This window comes from Felis catus, chromosome A3, assembly GCF_018350175.1.
Source record: "Felis catus isolate Fca126 chromosome A3, F.catus_Fca126_mat1.0, whole genome shotgun sequence".
In the NCBI taxonomy this organism is placed as follows: Eukaryota; Metazoa; Chordata; class Mammalia; order Carnivora; family Felidae; genus Felis; species Felis catus.
The window spans coordinates 55,278,964-55,293,025 of record NC_058370.1 but is presented as its reverse complement, the minus strand read 5'-3'; the positions used below and the strand labels follow the sequence as shown (position 1 = coordinate 55,293,025).

Genomic DNA, 14,062 nt, shown 5'->3' with positions numbered 1-14,062 from the left:
CCCACACATCCATCTTTTTAGCACACTCCCTGGGAGGGTCTCCTCACTCTCCTCACCACAGCGTAAAGAAATGGGCCGTCAGCACCCCTGGAGGACTCTGTGGTGGTGTCCTCTGTAGGCTAAAGGTCAGGGTGGGAGATACTGCAATAGAATAGGTTTCCCGATCTTAAGGGGAATAATTGGGAGCTGGACAGTTAGAGGCAGATGACACTGCAGTCACACTCAGGGATGGTCCTAAAAATCACTGGTGAAGGGAATCGCCCCACAGTGGGCAAAACTTGCTGTTGTCCATTGGTGTGGAAGAAGAGATCTGGATCTACACTGACTCGTGAGCTGTGACTCACAGAGGAGTTGCCGGTGGGGGTTTGGAAAGAGGAAAATTGAAGAACTGGTGGAAGGAGCTCTTAGAAGAATGTGGTAACCTCTTGGAATGTGGCCAACCTCCATGGAATGTGGAGCGATTTACATTCTCTGCAAATCCGCACAAGAGTCATTCACCCAAAGTAAGGCTCTCCACGATCAGGTGTACAAGATGACGTGCTCTGTAGGTGCCAGCCCTTTCCCCACCACCCTGTACAATGACCGTGTGGCCGAGTGGCAGGAATGGGGATTATGTAGCATTCAGCCAGAGGGTCTTCTCCTCACCGACAAGGATCTGGCTACTTCCAACAGCAGAGGCCAACATGGAGCCCCTGATATGCCACTTGTTCTCCAGAGCAGCTACCTTTGAAGAGATCCATTACACTGGCTTCTTTCACGATGGAGGAGGCAGTGATCTGTCTTCAAAATGATAACCTACACTCTGAGTATGGATTTGCCCTTTCTGTCTTCAGTGCTCTGCCAGATCCCCAAACGTGGACTTGAAGAACTCCTCATTTGTAGTCATAATAACCCTTACAACTTTCACTCCACCCAGGGCACATTTTCCGATGATGACGGTTCATGAAGTGGGCTACTCTTACCCCATGGCCCACCACCACCCAGAAGTGGCATCAATAGAACGGTGGGATGGCCTCTTGAAGGCTCAGTCATGGTAACAGATGGGAGGAATACCCTGAAAATTGTTGGAAGCCATCCTATAGGATTTAGCATGTGCTTCTGACCTATGGCTAATGTTTGGTGGCTTCTCCCATTATCCAGATCCATGTGTCTAGGAATCAAAGGTTGGAGAGGGCAGTGTCCCTGAGTCTCTTATACCCAATCCCCCCAAAACCCATTCGGAGACTTTCCCATCTTATCCTGTGATCTTGAAACTGGTGAGGCTGGAAGTCCTAGAACCCAACAGAGGACCATGTCACCAAGGAACACAGTCATAGCACTGTTAAATTAGAATCCGAGACTGCCCCCTGGCCACTTGAATCTCCTCATGCTGTGGAGTCAAAAGCCTACAAGAGGTCACTGGGCTGAGCAGAGTGACGGATCTCAATTACCAGGGAAAAACTGGATCATCGTTACACAGCGGGTCAGGGAGGTTTAGGGGGTTCGCTCAAGGGATTCCTGGGGATATAGCCTCTTGGTACTTCTCCCCAGCTGTCCTCATCCAAAGAAAGCTGCAGTGAAGTCAAGGACTCCGGTCATTCAGGTATGAGGGTTTGGGTCACTATCACTTATCAGAGAACCTCCTCATCCAGCTGAGACACTGGTGGAGAGGAAGAGGGACATAGTGTGGGAAGACGGGCAAGTCGCGTAATAATGCCACTTACGCCTCATCATCACAGCCACGGAAAAGGAATATGCAGCAGATCTGTTTCTGTTCATTGTTTTCCTTCTCCCTCTTCCCCACCACCTACGTTTCAGTATAGGAAGAGCACTGTTAGGGCGAAAATGTTAGGTTTCCCATGGGTATGTGGCTGAATTGACTTCACCTATGGTGATATCACAACTGATAAAATTGTGCGTGTCCCCTCTGTGGAAACCATGATTTTTCTTTTACACAAATGACAGACAAGAGGGGATGGACTGTCTAGGATATTTTCCTTTGGCCCTCTAGACCCACTTTGCAACTCTCTCCACCCTGCTCCGCGTTGGGGAGGCGTCACCCAGGCCCTGTGCTCTGGCTTCTAGGTGGGATCGGCCAATGGGAGGCAGCCGCAGGGGCTGGCCGGTGGGCTGCAACTCTCCCCTCCCTCCCCCACTGAGAGGTCCCTCCCCTGCCGGCTCCTGTCTGGCAGTCTTCTCCACAAAGCTGCTCCTCTCAGGCTCTGGAACGTCCTTCTCCTTCGCCTCTTCCAGCCCCGTGGTGATGGCTTCCCTCCATTGCTAGTCTCAGGCCAGTGTGCTGGCCTTTGTTTCTTTCTCTAACCTTGGCCACAACGTGGTAACTATCCGCTTCTGTAAACTCTCCTCAATGACCCAGTATGAGGGTCTCTTCTATTTTCTGCTAGATCCCAGCTTTTTCCAAGTAAAAAAGCCACTGGAACTATGTTTAACCTATGAAATGTAACTTACATGAAGAAAAAGATGCATAGCATTTATCTAACATTGAACACGGAGTTATAAATTGAATACCCATTTGTCCGGGTTCCCCCAACCCAAATCAAGAACTCGGAAGGAGGCCATTCTCCCCAGAAGCCCACCTGACCTTGTCTACTTCTTGCCCATGACAGTCCCCTTCCTCCATTGACAGATTAGTTTTTGTTGTAACAAGTTACCACGACTTTAGTGGCTTAAAACAACACCAATTTATTATTGTATAGGTCTGGCCATCAAAGGTCTAAAAATGCATCTCACAGGCTAAAATCAAGCTGTTGACAGGGCTGCATTCCTTCTGGAGTCTCTAGGAGACGATGGATTTCCAGCTCCTAGACGCTGGTGGCAGCCCTGTGCCCGTGGCTCCACATCACTCCAACCTCTGCTTCTGTCCTCACATCCCCTTCCCTGATTCTGACCCCCGGATTAAAAGGACTCTTGTGGTGACATGGTGTCCACCTGGATAACCCAGGGCGATCGCTCCGTCCCCAGACCCTTAACTTACCCACGTCTGTAAATATAATATATTCACAAATTCAAGGGATTAGGATATGAATATCTCTGGGGACTGTTATTCTGTCTGCCACACCCACTGTCTGGACTTTGGGGGTACTCATTTCTTGGAATAAAGTTATTTTTTAAATTACTTGATTGGGGCTATTCATCACTATCTAGTGACTTTTTTAGTGAGGCCATACCATGGCCACTGGCCAGCCTGTGGTGAGCTTTTCTCACGGCGCTGAGAGGTATATTATTATCTGCATTATTATTCCCATTTTACAGACAAGGGAAATGAGGCTCAAAGATCTGAAGCTTCTAATTGCTCAGTTAATGAATGTCAGAGCTGTAAGCCAACACCCTAGTCTGTGTGAAACCAAACCCCACCTGCTCTCTACTCCATCATGGGCTCCCCGGGAAGAGAAGGTAATTCCTTTTATCTGCAGATAAAAGGAGATTAAGGTGGGACACGCCTGGGCAAAAGCAATCTCATTTTGTCAACACGGCAGCCCCAAGAGTGGACAAAAACGTTTCGTGCTATAAGCCATACGTAGATACCCCATGAAGGATCGGTAGCTCTGATGTACATTTCCCTGAAATTTCCATTTGCTCATTTTATTGTGTGTCCTCGGGTTCTGCAGAAGGAAAAAAAAAAAACAAAACAAAGAACAAAAAACAAAAGGAAAAAGAAATCTACCCACCAAGTCACCTTAGCAGATGCACGGCTTGTTTCATGTGAGCGGAATGGTTAGTTGGGTTAATGGCTCTAGTAACAAAACGCATGCCAGGGTCATTATTTATAATGGGCAGTGACGAAAAGCAGTAGCAAAGCTGGCACGTAGCGACAGGCAGTGTAAAATTTTAATTGCGAGGCATTTTCTGGAATTTGATTTGAAACGTCCTGTGGTTATAAAGCGAAAACAGCTTTCAGGGAAGACGGGCATTGAGACCAGGCTAAGGTTTGAGAACCGTTTGCATGTTTGCTTGGAACATCTGAGAAAGGGCTGCCAGCCAAGTCTCTTCTCCCTGACACTTACGGTGCGTTACCAGCAACCTAGAAATCATCTGAGAACTAAGTGCTTAGCCCACTTAAAACCTGAGCAGAAAAACAGAGTTAGAATCCCTGTTCTAAACTCAGTTCAAAAATCCTTGTCCGACACGTGCCACATTCTGTGCCGGGACCGGTGGGTCCAGCTTCATCGTGGCCGCCCGTCAGGACGGGGAGGCGGTAGACCGGTCGTCCTGGACAAGCGAGACTTCCAGAAAGTGGAGAAGAGCTGGGCGACAAAGCGAAAAACAGTGAAAAGGTTAGGGCAAGGAAGCCATATAAAAGTCGTTTACGGAAGGCACCGCTTTTCAAGTTGTAGATTTTGACCCATTTAATGGGCTAGGGGATCGACTTAGTGGATTTTGAAAAATGAAATAGGACAGAATCGAAAATACCAGAGTGTGTTGCCCAATGAAGATGTTTATATGCTTTGATGGGGGGGGGGGGATTCTTGTGTGTATCAGGTCACAACGGGAAATGTATTTCTTAGCGTGGGTCATAGTCCAAAAAAGATGGTAAAGCCCTGATTTAAAGGAAGCGGCTGTGAATTGGTTATAAAACTATAGAGCCTATTAATCAAATCCATTATACACATCTGCTTTTCTTGAAAAAGAAATCATCTGATGATGTGAGCAGGTCCAGGAGCCCTTTCTCTGCTTTGCGTCACAGAGTGTGTCCCGGGACACGGTAACCTTAACAACGGCTGCCATCTATGGGATAGTCACCATGTTCTAAATGCCTCATGTGTATTCACTCTTCACAACTGTTTGACTCTACGGGGGGAGGGACACCGGGCACAGAGACCACCACTTTCCCACGTAACCGGGAAGGGCAGAGTACAGCCCGGAATTCAGTGAGACCCCAACCTTCTGGTCCAGCTTATATCCCGCTGATCTCTGCTGAGACTGTAAACCCTTTGCAGGCAAAACCTCCTAAGTCACCTGGCGTATTTTTGTTTGCTCTTGGATATGCACCGGCATCATCTGGAAGCTCTGGGTAGGCCTACCCTAAGAGGGAGCACCGGAGGGCAAGCCTTCCAACGGAGCCGGAAGGAAACTGCATGCCTTTGATGATCTGCCCCCAGAAGATCACCTATATGGACTCCTCCGCCTTGCCCTGTTGGCGAAGCTGAACCAAACCCATCCAGACTGGGTGGGAGGGGACACAGACCGCACCTCTTGAGGGTTTAAAACCACCCCCATGTGACGTTCTCAATCGTCTTAGTTTCCAACTAGTGTATGAAGAAGGCTTCCTTCTCGACCAAGTGGATTTTCTGGGATGTGGGGGAGCGAGTGGCTCAAATTCCCTGTGATGCACGGGGCCCTTTGTGGTTAATAATCTGCCTCTCATTATAATGATCTGTAGTCTCTATCATAACAAATGGGCTGGAACCACAGATATATTTACTGCCTTAATTTAGTTGCGAGCATTAGGCTTCTTTTGAAGCATTCTCTCTCCATTTGGACTGAATGCCTTTTATCTAGGCTTATCTTCAATGTCAATAAGTTTAGCATTCATCAACAGCTGGAAGCCCCGATATTATCCATCTCTCCTTCTATTAATCTTCTGTAAGTTCATCTTTATTGCCGTGAATCCATTCATCACCCCAAGCCGTCCTTCGCATTTGTCTGGTGTTCCATTTAGCTAAGCCAAACTCTATTTCTTTAGCAGGACTGAAGTTCTTTGTCATTTTAATAGTTTATAGAGCTTTTTCTTAGAGCTGGCACAGAGTGTCGGATTGTCCACAAAGAGCAAACGGATGGCAATAATATTCTTTGTTGGGTTCTGTGTTAACCCGAGGGCTCTCGGGTAAATTTATTCCCAAGAAGACCCACAAGGTCTGAGTCTCCCTAAAATATTCTACATTCTGTAAGAAGACCTCCACGGGAACACGTCTCCCCGGAGCACAACTAGACGCTACCTTTCATCTGTTCATATCATTCTATGTAAACTTCCGTCCAGATTCTCCTCACCTACCATCTCCCTAAGTGATGCGGGCCAAGTACGGGTGGCTCAGTTGGTGAAGCCTCTAACTCTTGATTTCAGCTCAGTTCATGATCTCACGGTTTGTGAGATCAAGCCCCGTGTGGGGCTCTGCGCTGACGGTGCGGAACCTGCTCGGGAATCTCTCTCTCCCTCTCTCTGCCCCTCCCCAGCTTGGGCTCTCTCACTCCCTCTCAAAATAAGTAAATGAAATTAACAAAGAAAAAGAAAAAGAGAAATCAATACGATCCATATTACGAGCTAGGAAAGGAAGAGATTTGTAAGTGAGGGAAGGGAAGGGGTGCAGAGATGGGGGAAGATACAGAGAGAAGCAAAAGGTTGGTTCTCTCCAGAAAACGGTCACCGAAATCCAGAGCCACACCAGGGAAGCAGACAATGCTCTCCAGGTCAGGACCGAGATTCTAGAGCAAGCAGGAAATGAAGATTAGGAATCAGAGTGTCATAATCAGGGTGACTGGGATGCTCCAGCCCAGGGACACGCCCCTTCATCCTCAGACCCAGCCCTGCCCTGGGGCAGGGCTGGCAGGTGAGCAGATTTGAGCTACTTGGCTAGTTGGTGGGCTGGCCACGGGACATGGAAACCCTCTTGGGAGAACGATAATCTGCATACATTACGGGAAGCATTCTTTGCTCCGATGCTGGGTTGGGCAAGGAACAGGGTATTATGGGCAATGCTGGGGCAGTTGATGACAATCTCTGCTCTCAACACATCTGCCGTCGAGGCAGACCCACGCAACAGGCATAGCAACTGACCGCGAGAATCCCTAACGCAGGACAGGCCCAAGAGCTCAGATGGAGGAGATTTTCTGCTGCCTGAGGTCGTCAGACTTCACAGAGAAAGTAAGGCTTGGAGAAGCAGGAGAGGGCACGTCAGGTTCCACTGACCAAGACCAGTCCGACCGGGGTGGGCGGAGAGAGACTACACGCACCCCTTTGGCATCTCAGAGATCATTTCCTGGACCCAGGTCCCTAGGGAAACCCGCAGTACTCAGGAACTCCGCCGAGGCCTGCCAGTAATCGAGAGAAGAGCCACTTTGTCACAAGTGCTTCTGCTGCCCCGGAAAGCAGCCGTGGGCCCTTTCGGTCGGCTTCAGTTGCGGCTGTGAATCTTATGTGGCGAAGTTTATTTATTTTGAGAGAGGGAGGGAGGGCAAGAGAGAGAATCCCAAGCAGACTCCACACTCAGCATAGAGCCTGACATGGGGCTTGACCCCCCAAACTGTGAGGCCATGACCTGAGCTGAAATCAAGAGCTGGATGCTTAACCGGCTGAGCCACCCAGGCGCCCCACGGCTGTGTATCCTTCGGGGCAGCAGAGGTCCTTCTGGGTCGCAGTCACCGGCTCTCCCACTTAGAGGGCACAAGGCAGCACGAATGCTCTGAGCACCTTTTCAACCTTTCTGAACCAGGCACCGAACCTGCGTAAACGCCCCCCACTTCCGGCAGCCCAACGAGGCAGGTCTGAACGACGACCCTATTTTGTTTTTTTTTCCCAATAAGAAAACAGGCCCAGAGGTGTCCAGAAATTTGCCCAAGGTCACAAGGCTAGCAAGAGGTACTGACTTCATAGCCGGGCAGAGTCCAGAACGTGCACCCTGGCTGCTCCGATGTGCCCACCGCTTAACAACCCCTCCCTGCAAAGCCCGGCACCCAGGGGCGGACTCCGGCTTTGTCACCGGGGAGGTTAGATCAGCCAAGCGTTTAGACGCCCTTGGCACAACTCAGGTCTCTTCATCCTCGAAAGACGCTCTCCTGAGCGACAGCCAAGAATCCACTTCCGTGCCGCACTCGCATAGGACTTAAATACTGAGGCTTCTCCCAGGGGGAAAAAGGCCCCCAACCAAGTCGTGACTCCCTTGCTGTCCTTGGGCCCCAGAACTCTCAGCAAACAAGAGGGGAACCCAGCAGAACCCTCAGAATCCCATCTACGGGGCTCCAGGGGGTTGCAAGGAACACTTCAGCCCAGCTCTGTAGTTTATAACCCGTACTTGGGTTCAGGTGGCCGGTGAGAAGTGAAATCAAACCCCCGGAATCCTGTGGGCGCATTTTCCTGGAAGGACAGGCTTCAATCACAGTTTTCCAGGGGCCTGGGACCGGTAAGGAGTATCTGGCCCTCGCTAGATCCGCAGTGCCTTGTTCCTGCTCCATCAGTCACTGCAGGCCTGCAACAAGGTAGACAACCTTCTCTACCACCGGCTTTGGGGACACTTAGGGCCCACGCCCAAGCCGAGCAGCATTGGTAAGGCCCTTCCACACAGACCCGGCAATAACCATTACTTCACGAATAACCATGAGCTGGTAACAAGCCACAGGCAGATGATACTTACGGAATTATTCTCAATTCGGTAAGGTGGGGTAAGGGTATCGTGATCGCGTTCTTTTCAAGTCCTTAGTCTCTGGGATGGGGGAAGAGCTGGGGGATAAATGAAAGAAGAATGGAGAGAGTATTACCATCTTTGAAGCTGGAGCTGACCACTTAGGGGTTCCTTAGAGCATCTTACTTTTGATTTTTTTTTTAATTCCATAATGAAAAGTTTTTAAAATAAAACTAAATCAAAGCCACTGTTCTTGACAAGATGTAGATGCCTGAGCCAAGCGAAAGTGGTACTTCTCCCAGAAAGGGAAGCCTACCGACTCCCCCGCAGGAGCATGGAGGGGAGCACTCGTGCCTACCCTCCAGCCTGTCCGGTCCCTGGGGAGGGGGGGGTGAGGCTCAAGCAATTGGGGCTAAACTAAGCCCGGGAAAGGAAACCAAGTGAGACGTGGGTCCCGAAGGGTTCGCGAGGCTGGCATTCTCCCACCTGGCGTCTTTGGGTACCTCACCTTCCAGGTCTCAGTTTTGCGCTCCACAAAACGGTTGGACGTCCGGCGGGCAGGTGCGTGGACGGAAAGGAGGTCCGTGGGCGCGCCCCCAGAGTTTTACAGGGGAGGCAGAGTCTGGCATTTTCCTGAGATGGCTCGGGGCCGCGGGGGTGGATGGAGGAGATCAGGAGTGGAAAGAAGGAACACACGCGCACGCACACACACACACACACACACCCCTCCTTCTTCTTCTTCCCCCACCCCCCCCCCCAAGGGGCGGTCCCCTGGTCCCCTGGGGGAGGTTTTCGGGCCCACGACCCGGGGAGGACGGCGCCCTGGAGAGCTGCGGGCCGGGTTCGCAGGACTGGGGTCTGGGCCGCTGCAGCCGGGTGGCCGGCGCCGCGGCGGCCCCTCCCCGCCGTCCCCTCCTCCTCGCCTCCTCCGCCCCCCCACCCCCCTCCTCCGGGTCCCCGGCAGCGGCGGCTGGAGGAGCAGCCGGCGGCGCAGCGGCCGCGCAGCCTTTGTCTCGGGGCCTCGGGGCGGCGGGGCCCGGCGCAGGCGTAAGTGACCGGTGGCCGGGCCGCCGGGGGCTCGGCGGGGAGCGGGCCGGGGGGCGCGGGCGCTCCCGGCGCGGGTGTCGGGCCAGACGGGCGGTGCGGGCGCGCGGGCGGGGAGCCGGGGCCGGTGCGCGCCCCGCGAGGCGGTGCGGGCGGCGGAGCGCGGCGCGCGGGGGGCGCGGGGGGCGCGGGGGGCGCGGGGGGCGCGGGGCGCCGCAGCCTTGTGCCCCAGGCCGTGCGGCGTGGGTGCAAATCCTGGCGGCTGTGTTTCTCCGGGCAGAGGCCACGCGGGGACGGAAGAGGCAGAGAGGACAGGCAGTGATGGAGAAACGGGAGAGGAGCCGGCCGGCGTCACCATCACCATCACCGCCACCATCGCCTCCACCATCACCATCACCATCACCACCATCACCATCCCCATCCTTGCCCGTCGCCCATCCCAGCTGCCCCGGACCTCCCCTCCCTTCTCATCTCCCCCCTGTCACGTCAACTTTACCAGATTATTTCCTTTTCCTGGGTGATACTTTGAAACGGCGACAGCGTGCTCCAAATTAGGAATAAGTACCTCTGCTGTGGGACATTCGGGCGCCTCTCCTTTGCCCGTTCGCGACCTCAGTTTTCCCATCAGGAAAAGGACCACAGGGGTGCTCCGTTCCTCACAGTCAGCCTGTGATGGCCGGCAAGCTTTCGGTTTTTCTAACCTGGTGCCGGAAAGGGTTTTAGAGATTACATTTTTTTCTCTCTCATATGGTGAGAGAGATGTTCATATGGTAAAGTGGTATTTTCACTGGGTTAAATAACCCGGAGTTTTCAGTTCTCCTCTCCTTTGATTATTGAATGGCAAAATGCCAGTAGCAAATAGAAGCTAAGGAAAATGAAACTTCGACTAAAATCATACCAAGAATAGAAGCAAAACAGGTATGTCTGTAGGAAAATCACCCCCAAGACGGCCGAACGCGATGACTTTCGTCTCAAGTGCAGAAAGTGCCCTTTTCGTGGGTAGCGGTTGTAGATGTCCTTATTTGGGATGCATGTAGTGGGCCCTAAGTGCTTTGCACCCTACCGGAAGAATGTTTAAATTGCTGTGTTTCAAAGCTGGCACTCACCTGGTCCAAGGGACTGCTGAGCCGTGGGAGCAAATATCAACCCAGCCAGAGGGATTGTTGGGAAGCCCAGCCCGACAGAGCACAGGGATCTTCTTGTGAAAAGCACCTTACAGAACACAAGATCCTAAACGCTCTGCATTTTGGCCCACTAGGGCGAAAAAGGAGTCTTGACCTTTCCGTGTCTTACATTCTGGTCCGAGAAAGGCAGCTAGACGGTCCTAAATTGCTTGGTATGCTTGGACAGTCAGCGTGGCAAGGTTCCTGTTAAACAGGGTGATGAGCCACATGTGTGGTTTGCCCTGGGTCCTCTCCTACTCGGAGAAAAAGAAAAGTGACCGTCTTAACAATAATGTGGACCCAACTGAGCAGTTTTCGTGGCCCGAGTTAAAATACCTCAAATGTTGAAATATAATTGTACGCCATTAACTTAAACCTGTCTAATTGGGGGAAATGGGGCTTTTTAGTATATGTGATTCTGTGGAGAGTGACTTTGAAGTTATCTGCCTTGCTAAAAATACTTCAGGGCCTCAAACTTAAGTAAGGCGGAGTCGATTGAAAGCAGTGACATTTTTAGAACAAAGACTTAAAGAATTCCTTCACCGTGTTTTTAGTTCTGGATCTTTGGGAAATATTAGCATCCTAAGGAACTTCGATGCCTTGGGTTGTTGCTGAATTCTGGTCTTACACCCACGTGAGCTGTTTTAACCCCTGTGAATTTTGATATCCCCGTATGCATTATACCACAATTTTAAAATAATTCATTTCTTTTATTGCAGTCTGATTTATGTATGTGCAATGCATCGCTCCTTACTGTACAGCTTGGTGAATTTTTATCTATGTTTACCCTATATTACCTCTGACCTGAACAAAATACAAAAAATTTTCACCATCCCGGAGTGTCCCCTCATGTCCCTCCCAGACATAACTGCTCGTCTGACTGCTCTCAACATACAAAAAATACTTTCTTTTAAATTTGCCCCTGTTAAATCTGGTTGGCCTCTCCCTTCAGCAGTGATGACCAAATCCAGGCCCTGGGCCCAGCACTGTGTAGGCATGAGCCTTCTCCTGGAGAGCAAAGAAGGCAAATAATTAAACGGGCAGGGGTAATACTGTATACGCAGATGCAGAAGGTCATAGAAACTCAAGGCAAGCCATAGCCCAGTTTTGGGGGCTGTTCTATTTTGTTTTGTTTTTATGAGAGGAGTAGGGAAGGCTTTTTGGAGGATGTGAATATTTCAGTTGGGAACTGAGAAATGAGTAGAAGGTAGTCAGCTAAAACATGTAGGGGGAAGAAAAGGAAAGAGTATTCCAGGTGGAAGGAAGTATCATGAGCCATGGCTCAGAAATGAGAACGCACGGCGTATTCAAGGAACAAAAACAAGTCGGAGAGGACGGAAGTACAGGGTTGGGGAGAAGCATGGGAGATATAGCTGGAGAGGCAGTAGGGAGCCAGTCGGAAAGACTAAGGCCAGGGGGAGGGGTGGGGCTTTGCTCTAAGGTCAAGGAGAGTCGCTGGATAGGCTTTAGTCACAGGTGTGCAGAAAGAGATCTGATCTCTCAGCTGACTGTGTGGTGCGGAGATTATAGGAGGGGCCCGGTGGGAGGCTGCCATGGGCATCCAGGTGAGAGGGTGCGGTGGCCTTGACTAGGCAGTGGCAATGAGACTGGGGGGAAATGGATGGACCTGACACACAAGGGTTCAAGGATGACCTTTGGGTTTCTTAGATCTCACAGAATGGGTGGATGATGGTACCATCAGAAATACGGGGGAAGACTCTAGCTTGTGTAATACTCTCCTTTGATATATTTCTTTCCAAATACATTTAATTTCCGTTGCTAGTGAGCCTGTGGAACTTTCAGGTAGAAATATCTACTAGGAAGTTGTAACAGATATTTATCAGGCGCTTTCTACATGCCAGGCACACTCTGGTCACTTGGGATGCACTGTGAGCAAGACAAGGCACCGTGCCCTTGCAAAGCTCACATTGTATCAGGCCCGAGCTGCAGCCCGGGGTCTACCAGATGTACGTAGTTAACTGAAGGCTTCGGAGTCAAAGAGGTTGCTCAGGAAGATTTCAGTGAAAGGACAGAAGCCTGGCATAGCATCCTGAGGAACACTAGGATTCTAAAAAGGAGAAGGCGAGATGGCAGGCATTCAGAGTTCTGGGGAGTGGTCCCCGGCATCACACACAGCTAAGAAGGAAGACAAGGACTAGAGGTGTTCTGTCGTGGTGCTTCTCAAGGTGGGGTCCCCAGACTAACCACAGCAGCAGCAGCACCCAGGAATTTAGAAATGCACATTCTTGGGTTCCACCCCAGACCTACTGAATCTGAATCTGAAACTCCGAGAGTGGGTCCCAGCCATCTGTGGTTTAACCGGCCTTCCAGGTGGTCCTGATGTACATTGGAGTTTGAGAACCGTCGCTCTGTTGCATTCGTCGATAAGGAAATCACTGGTGACGGGAGAGCGTGGTGAAAACAATTTCGTTGAAGTTATAGCCTGTTTGGGGTAAATTTTTAAAAATGTACCAAGAGTGTTAAAACTTGCCTTATTTTTTATTTCGAATCTCCAGTGTTTCACTGACTTATTTTTTGTGTGTTTGAATGTGCCTCTTTTATGTATTAGTTGGTAATGGATTCCTCTTTTGTCTCACTCTGTTCTACATGATTTCTGAAGTTCTGTTTTTATCTACTTTGAGACACATCCCTTTATGGGCTCTCAATATGTTAGGCCACCTGCATCATTGATAATTGGTTTGCTGCCCTCAACTCTGAAATGGAGGAATTAAAATACCAAAAACAGAGTGCAATCATGAAGATAAGTGAGTCTCGACTCTGAATGGCAGCCGAAAAAACACCTAGATGCTTAAATTAGCTCTTCCAAAAAGTTCCAAGGCTCTATCAGGGATATATGTCTAATTATTTGAACTTGTTACTCATGTGAAGTAATTGGAAGTGTGCCCTTTTCATCTAAAGTGATCCAACAACATAACCATAATTATTGTACTTCCAACGCACTTAAGAAGGAGAGGACTCTTATTAACTAGGTCTTTTCCTGCTTCTTTTGTTGTTATACTCCTGAGTATTTTGTTTCATTTGACAGGAGGAAGTAGAGCACATTACTATGTTTTGCTACCATCAGGGAAAATCTGTGTAGATTTTCAAATCAGAGGAAATAGATGTAGACATTACTCTTATTGCTACCTCAGTTCACAGGGAACATTTTTCATTTTATAAGAATAAAAACTGGTGGTTTTTATTCCAGTGCTCTGTATGGTGAGTAAGGAGCACAGAGGAGTTCTCCAAATATTGACTGGGTGGATGAATGGATGGGGAAGTGGCTAAGTGGTTGGATGGATCAGTGGATGGATGGGTAGATGAATGCATGGACGTGGATACATGTTTGGAAGGGCAGATAAAAGAATAGATGAGTAGAACAGTGGATGGATGGATGGATGGATGGATGGGTGGGTGAATGGATGGACAGATGGATAGACGGATGGGTGGGTGGGTGGACGGATGGGTGGATGGTGGATGGATGGACGGGTGGACAGATGGATGGATGGGTGGGTGGGTGGA

At 50.1% G+C, this 14,062-nt stretch overlaps 2 long non-coding RNA genes across 3 annotated transcripts; one reads left to right on the top strand and one right to left on the bottom strand.

The window, feature by feature from the left end:
- Window positions 1-2,662: 2,662 nt before the first annotated feature.
- Window positions 2,663-9,218, bottom strand: LOC109498114. Of its 2 annotated transcripts, XR_002741084.2 has the most exons (4): window positions 8,842-9,218; window positions 8,346-8,431; window positions 8,007-8,180; window positions 2,663-4,244 (listed from the first exon to the last, which is right to left on the bottom strand). It is a non-coding gene; the product is annotated as an uncharacterized LOC109498114 (long non-coding RNA). The 2 variants fall into 2 exon arrangements; XR_002154718.3 differs by lacking the exon at window positions 8,007-8,180 and having other exon boundaries at window positions 8,842-9,202.
- Window positions 9,219-9,290: 72 nt separating this feature from the next.
- LOC111559800 lies at window positions 9,291-11,374 on the top strand. Its single transcript, XR_002741085.2, has 2 exons — window positions 9,291-9,380; window positions 9,658-11,374. It is a non-coding gene; the product is annotated as an uncharacterized LOC111559800 (long non-coding RNA).
- The last annotated feature ends 2,688 nt before the right edge of the window (window positions 11,375-14,062 follow it).